We start from the raw sequence: 6,006 nt of genomic DNA, 5'->3' as shown, positions 1-6,006 counted from the left end.
GAATGCGTCGACAATAGTCTGGAAATACAACTTCTTGAATTGAACGTTCACAAGATTCCGTCCTAAAACATCAACACAAACCAAAATATATGATATTTCATTGAATGGATTTTTTATTTATTAAGTGAACTAACCCTGAATATACGGAAGCGAGGCAAATGAAGTAATGAAGGTAAGTGAGAACACAATAAGATTGTCATCCAGTAACTATTTTGAAGAATACAAAATATGCCAACTTTAAATTGCGGGGATATAAAATTTTAAATTAAACCCGAACTTTTCCTGTCCTTACCTACTTAGTTTTGTTTTACGTCTCCACATGATTTTGACCAAAAGCCTTGTCCGTATGCCCTTTTATGATTCGAGCACGATAAATATGAGAAAAAATAAAGTCGCGTACTGGCAATAAAACTTTTATTTCACGATTTTAATTTTGTTCACATATACAATTTAATATTCTTGCTTAAGAAATGTGAGCATATATCTTATCAGTCGTGTAGAAATCTTGTATAAATACTACTCGCCGTCTAAGTCTATTCACAATTCCATTGAAATTCACAGTTAAAATGGCGACCTGGAACAAGATTTTCTTCGTTTGCGTGTTGGTACCCGCCTTACTGATGGTAAATATTAAAAAATATTGAGTATTTTGATATATTATACATATGTATGTATATTTGATGATCCTCATTTTTAAGGCGATCGTCCTACCAGCAGTTACAGCGGAAGATTCAGCGGAACATTCAGTTATGGTGAAGAGGGGTATCAATCTTGCTAAAGTTGTGAAAGTAGTCAAACCAGTAGTAAAAGCACTGGCACCTTTATTGGCAAACATCTAACCCGGAACATCCGGAGCCTACGGTATCTTTAAATTAACCTTTGTCAAATTTCTACAATAAATGTTGCGAGCGTATACAAAATGTCTGTAATTATTTATTAATAACCGACAGGGTATGCAAGGATTTTTTGGATAAATTTAAGATTTCGCAGGAATTGAATAATAGAGATGACCCGAGTCACGATTTCACGTATTATTAATTTCGAAAACCATTATGCCTATTTTGAAGCGCCATCATTCGCATATTCCTTACGATAGATATAGTGACAAATGTTTGAATGGAATAAGTAAATGGTCAGAGGATTGTTCGCATTCACCTAAGTTTTCAAGAAATGTCACACATTTTATTTTATATCTTCGATCGACTGAAAACGGCTTCCTCGGAGCGCTAATTTCCGCTTTGGATGTTATTCATTGCGTTTTTGGCTTTAAATTCAGTCACAACCGTGGCTCGATGCGATGGCGCATTCTCATGCATTTGCATCACCAGTCGTTTCTTCTTTTCGCAACGTGGCGCCAATTGGATATTCCAAGCGAAGCCATGTCCTTCTCCACTTGGTCCTTCCAACGGAGTGGAGGTCTTCCTCTTCCTCTGCTTCCCCCGGCGGGTACTGCGTCGAATACTTACAGAGCTGGAGTGTTTTCATCCATCCGGACAACATGACCTAGCCAGCGTAGCCTCTTAGTTCGCTGAACTATGTCAATGTCGTCGTATATATATCTCGTACAGCTCATCGTTCCATCGAATGCGATATTCGCCGTTGCCAATGCACAAAGGACCATAAATCTTTCGCAGAACTTTTCTCTCGAAAACTCGTAACGTCGACTCATCGGTTGGTGTCATCGTCCAAGCCTCTGCACCATATAGCAGGACGGGAATTATGAGCGCCTTATAGAGTTTGGCTTTTATTCGTCGCGAGAGGACTTTACTTTTCAATTGCCTACTCAGTCCGAAGTAGCACCTGTTGGCAATAGCAATCCTGCGTTGGATTTCCAGGCTGACATTGTTGGTGGTGTTAATACTGGTTTCTAAATAGACGAAATTATCTACAACTTCAAAGTTATGACTGTCAACAGTGACGTGAGAGCCAAGTCGCGAGTGCGACGACTGTTTGTTTGATGACAGGAGATATTTCGCCTTGCCCTCGTTCACTGCCAGACCCATTTTCTGTGCTTCCTTGTCCAGGCTGGAGAAAGCAGAACTAACGGCGCAGGTGTTGAGGCCGATGATATCAGTATCATCGGCATACACCAGCAGCTGTACACTTTTATAGAAGATGGTACCTTCTTTATTTAGTTCTGCAGCTCGAACTATTTTCTCCAGAAGCAGGTTGAAGAAGTCGCACGATAGGGAGTCGCCTTGTCTGAATCCTCGTTTGGTATCGAACGGCTCGGAGAGGTCCTCCCCGATCCTGATGGAGCTTTTCGTGTTGCTCAACGTCAGTTTACACGTATCAGTTTTGCGGGGATACCAAATTTAGACATCGCGGCATAAAGGCAGCTCCTTTTCGTGCTGTCGAAAGCAGCTTTGAAATCGACGATGAGATGGTGTGTCGATTCTCCTTTCACGGGTCTTTTCCAAGATTTGGCGCACGGTAAATATCTGGTCGGTTGTTGATTTTCCAGGTCTAAAGCCATACTGATAAGGTCCAATCAGTTTGTTGACGGTGGGCTTTAATCTTTCACACAATACGCTCGATAGAACCTTATATGCGATGTTGAGGAGGCTAATCCTACGGTAATTGGCACAGATTGTGGGGTCTCCTTTTGTATGGATTGGGCATAGCACACTTAAATTCCACTCGTTGGGCATGCTTTCGTGCGACCTTATTTTACAAAGAAGCTGATGCATGCTCCCTATCAGTTCTTCGCCGCCATGTTTGAATAGCTCGGCCGGCAATCCATCGGCCCCTGCCGCTTTGTTGTTCTTCAGGCGGGTAAATGTTATTCGAACTTCTTCATGGTGGGGCAATGGAACGTCGGCTCCATCGTCGTCGATTGGGGAATCGGGTTCGCCTTCTCCTGGCATTGTGCGTTCACTGCCATTCAGCAGGCTGGAGAAGTGTTCCCTCCACAATTTAAGTATGCTCAGGGCATCGGTGACTAGATCACCTTTGGGGGTTCTGTAAGCCGCCGCATTTTTTCGTAGAATTTTCGAGCATTACCCCTGTCGGCCAGCTTAGTTTAAATCACATGATTTTAATGCAAATAAATATCTCGGAAACGAAGCAAATGAAGTAGTGAAACTAAGTGAGTCTACTATAATAAATATAAAATAACACAATAAGATTGTCACCCAGTAAATATTTCGGCGACTAAAAAATATGTCATCAAATCACGAGGAAATAAAATTTTAAATTACATGTTTAGTTTAATTTTATGTCTCCAAACGATATTTACTAAAAGCTTTATTTAGGAACCTTAGTCCGTATGCCGTTTTGTAATTCGAGCACGATAAACATAGAAAAATTAGAAGTCGTGAACTAGCAATAAAACTTTTACTTTTGTATACAAGTATTCGTGCAGAAATCTTGTATAAATACTACACGCCGTTCAAGTCTATTCACAATTCAATTCAACATTAAGTGTCAAAATGGCGACCTTCAACAAGATTTTCTTCGTTTGCGTGTTGGTACCCGCCTTACTGATGGTAAATATTAAAATATATTGAGCATTTTGAACTATATTTGATGATCCTCATTTTTAAGGCGATCGTCCTACCAGCAGTTACAGCGGAAGATTCAGCGGAACATTCAGTTTTGGTGAAGAGGCGTGTTAATCTTGGAAAAGTTGTGAAAGTAATCAAACCAATAGCAAAAGCCCTAGTACCTATATTGGAAAACATCTAAACCCGAAATATCCCGAGCCCACGGTATCTTTAAATTAAACTTTGTTAGATTTCTACAATAAATGTTGAGAGCATATAAAAAATGTCTGTAATTATTTATTAATAACCGACAGGGCATGCAAGGATTCGTTTGGTTAACTTGAATATTTAGGTGGAATTGATAGTTTCGTACTGCTTGATAGGCTGTCTGCAGTCACGACGTTCAAGGAGTATTTGTTTCGAAAATTAATAATTTTAATTCACATTGAAAGAAATAACTGTCAATTGCTTCTTTCAAAATTTGAGGCCAGGCGTAATTATCAATTTCCATCGATTTCATTGGAATGTTTCTTTTTATTCGAAAAAATATCAAGAAAGCTCCGACGAAACCGTTTTTGTCCTGATTTGAGTTGAAGGTTCTCCCATCCAAAAAAAATTTCAGAGACCGGAACAAAAGACGAGTCATCAAACTAACACAGCTTCTTTTCTATTGATGAATTCTGGTCTCTTCTGTATAAGTGCATCACTTAATTTGTTCAAGCGAACAACTTTTTTGGTAGACAAATTTAATCTTTCAGCAATCTCTCCAGTTGTTATTCGGCGATTTGCATAGACAAACGACTTTATTTTCTCCACACAGTCTTCAAGAGTCCTTCCAGGACGGGAGACATCATTAAGATAGAAATTGACGGAACGAAATTTTACAAACCAATTTCGACATCGGGGCATTTGGCCAAGACATCTTATGCGTACACATGGCATAATGTTCGCCTTGCTTGAATTGCATTTTAATTTTCACTTTTGTGATGAAACACTAAAATACATCGAAAATGCTGTTGACGATATTCCATCTTCGATGGTGCACCAAACAAACACTATTCCTATATAAGGGTAAAGCAGTTAAATGTGAAGTTGGCTGCGAAAAAATGCAATTAGATCAGCTGTTGGCATCAAACGAAAATTCTTTGAGAACGACCCAACATGTAAATAATTATCTCAAACTTAATCATCCGATTGACATTGCTTTGCCTTTTTAACTTATTTGAATAAATGTTATTTATTTTCATTCAAACCGATCTCTTTGGAGCAAAAGTTTTTCCAAATCATTTTACATAAGTATGTATATGTATGTATTTATATATTTTTTATTAGTTTAAGTTGGCTTCATTTTTAAAAAAGTACTTAATTAAACGTTCACGACAAAAGAGGAAAAAATCGTGCTGGTAACAGTAACGTGTTACACTATCGATAGAATTTTGAATAAATACGGAGTTTTCATATTGTAGCGCTAAGTTCAAATCAGAATGGCAGCCATGAAAGGTACTCTCATCATTTGTATTTTGATACCACTTTTACTTACGGTAAATATAAAAGAAGTGTAAAGCATTTTAAACTGTTATAATTATCCTGTGACTTTCTAGGTCCTCTACACACCAAGTGCCACAGCAGCGCCCAGTGAAGAGCGTATTGTGGTCAAACGTGGTGCAATTGGTATCGGCATCGCCGTTGCCAGACCCCTTCTTAAGATGCTTGTGCCACTACTAAAGAAAGTCTAGGACAACTACTAATCTAAACAATTTATAACAATTGCAAATTAAGCTGAAAAACAAAAAATATATACGCATGGAATATTTAAAGAATATTTATGTTATCAGCAAGTTCGATAAATCTCTAAGGGGATTGAGAGCATCTTATATTACCATCTAAAATGGAAATCTATATATATCTATATATAGTCGGTTCAGGGTAAAATAAAACTATGGGAAGATGATCGAATATATGGCTATATTTGGGGAATCAAGAATCAATCATTTTTCTTGTATTAATTTGTTTGCAAAACTCCTCTAACAGTTCTGAGAAATTGGAGATTTCACTTTTCCAGATAATTCCAGTTTAAAGTTTCTCGTACTAACTATTCATTTCAGCATTTTACAGATTGAGAAAGGAAAAGGCAATTAAATTAAGGATCATTAAATTTTAATGAAATTTTTATTTTATTTAGGACTCAAGAATTCACACAAATAATTGTGTTGTAAGTTAATGATGGAGGAGCAAATGAAAGAAATCAATTTTTCTCCTCATCATTTGATATAAACTGATTATTTTGGAGTGTAACAACAGTCCAATAACAAGTTTTATAATATACTCGTAGACCATTTTGAGCCTTTAATTAGACGCGGTTAATAAACGCATACTAATAAATTGAAGCTCCGAAGTAAGTAAAGTCGTTGATGTGAGGAGGAATGGCAATGACCATACAATTTTAAATAAAATAACTAGTTACCTCTATTAAAAATTAAATGTTCATACATTCCATGTATTCTGTTTGCAAAAGTTACTT

The 6,006-nt window shown here is 37.5% G+C and overlaps 2 long non-coding RNA genes across 3 annotated transcripts; both read left to right on the top strand.

Moving 5' to 3' along the window:
• Positions 1-527: 527 nt before the first annotated feature.
• Positions 528-3,773, top strand: LOC126755831 (uncharacterized). 2 transcript variants are annotated; one of them, XR_007666524.1, is made up of 2 exons: positions 528-623; positions 3,547-3,773. It is a non-coding gene; the product is annotated as an uncharacterized LOC126755831 (long non-coding RNA). The 2 variants fall into 2 exon arrangements; XR_007666525.1 differs by lacking the exon at positions 528-623 and adding an exon at positions 3,421-3,488.
• Positions 3,774-4,962: 1,189 nt separating this feature from the next.
• On the top strand, positions 4,963-5,441 carry LOC126762089 (uncharacterized). Its single transcript, XR_007667417.1, has 2 exons — positions 4,963-5,026; positions 5,087-5,441. It is a non-coding gene; the product is annotated as an uncharacterized LOC126762089 (long non-coding RNA).
• The last annotated feature ends 565 nt before the right edge of the window (positions 5,442-6,006 follow it).

The sequence above is a fragment of the Bactrocera neohumeralis genome, chromosome 2 (assembly GCF_024586455.1).
Source record: "Bactrocera neohumeralis isolate Rockhampton chromosome 2, APGP_CSIRO_Bneo_wtdbg2-racon-allhic-juicebox.fasta_v2, whole genome shotgun sequence".
NCBI lineage: Eukaryota > Metazoa > Arthropoda > Insecta > Diptera > Tephritidae > Bactrocera > Bactrocera neohumeralis.
This window is presented reverse-complemented; position numbering and strand designations above follow the sequence as displayed.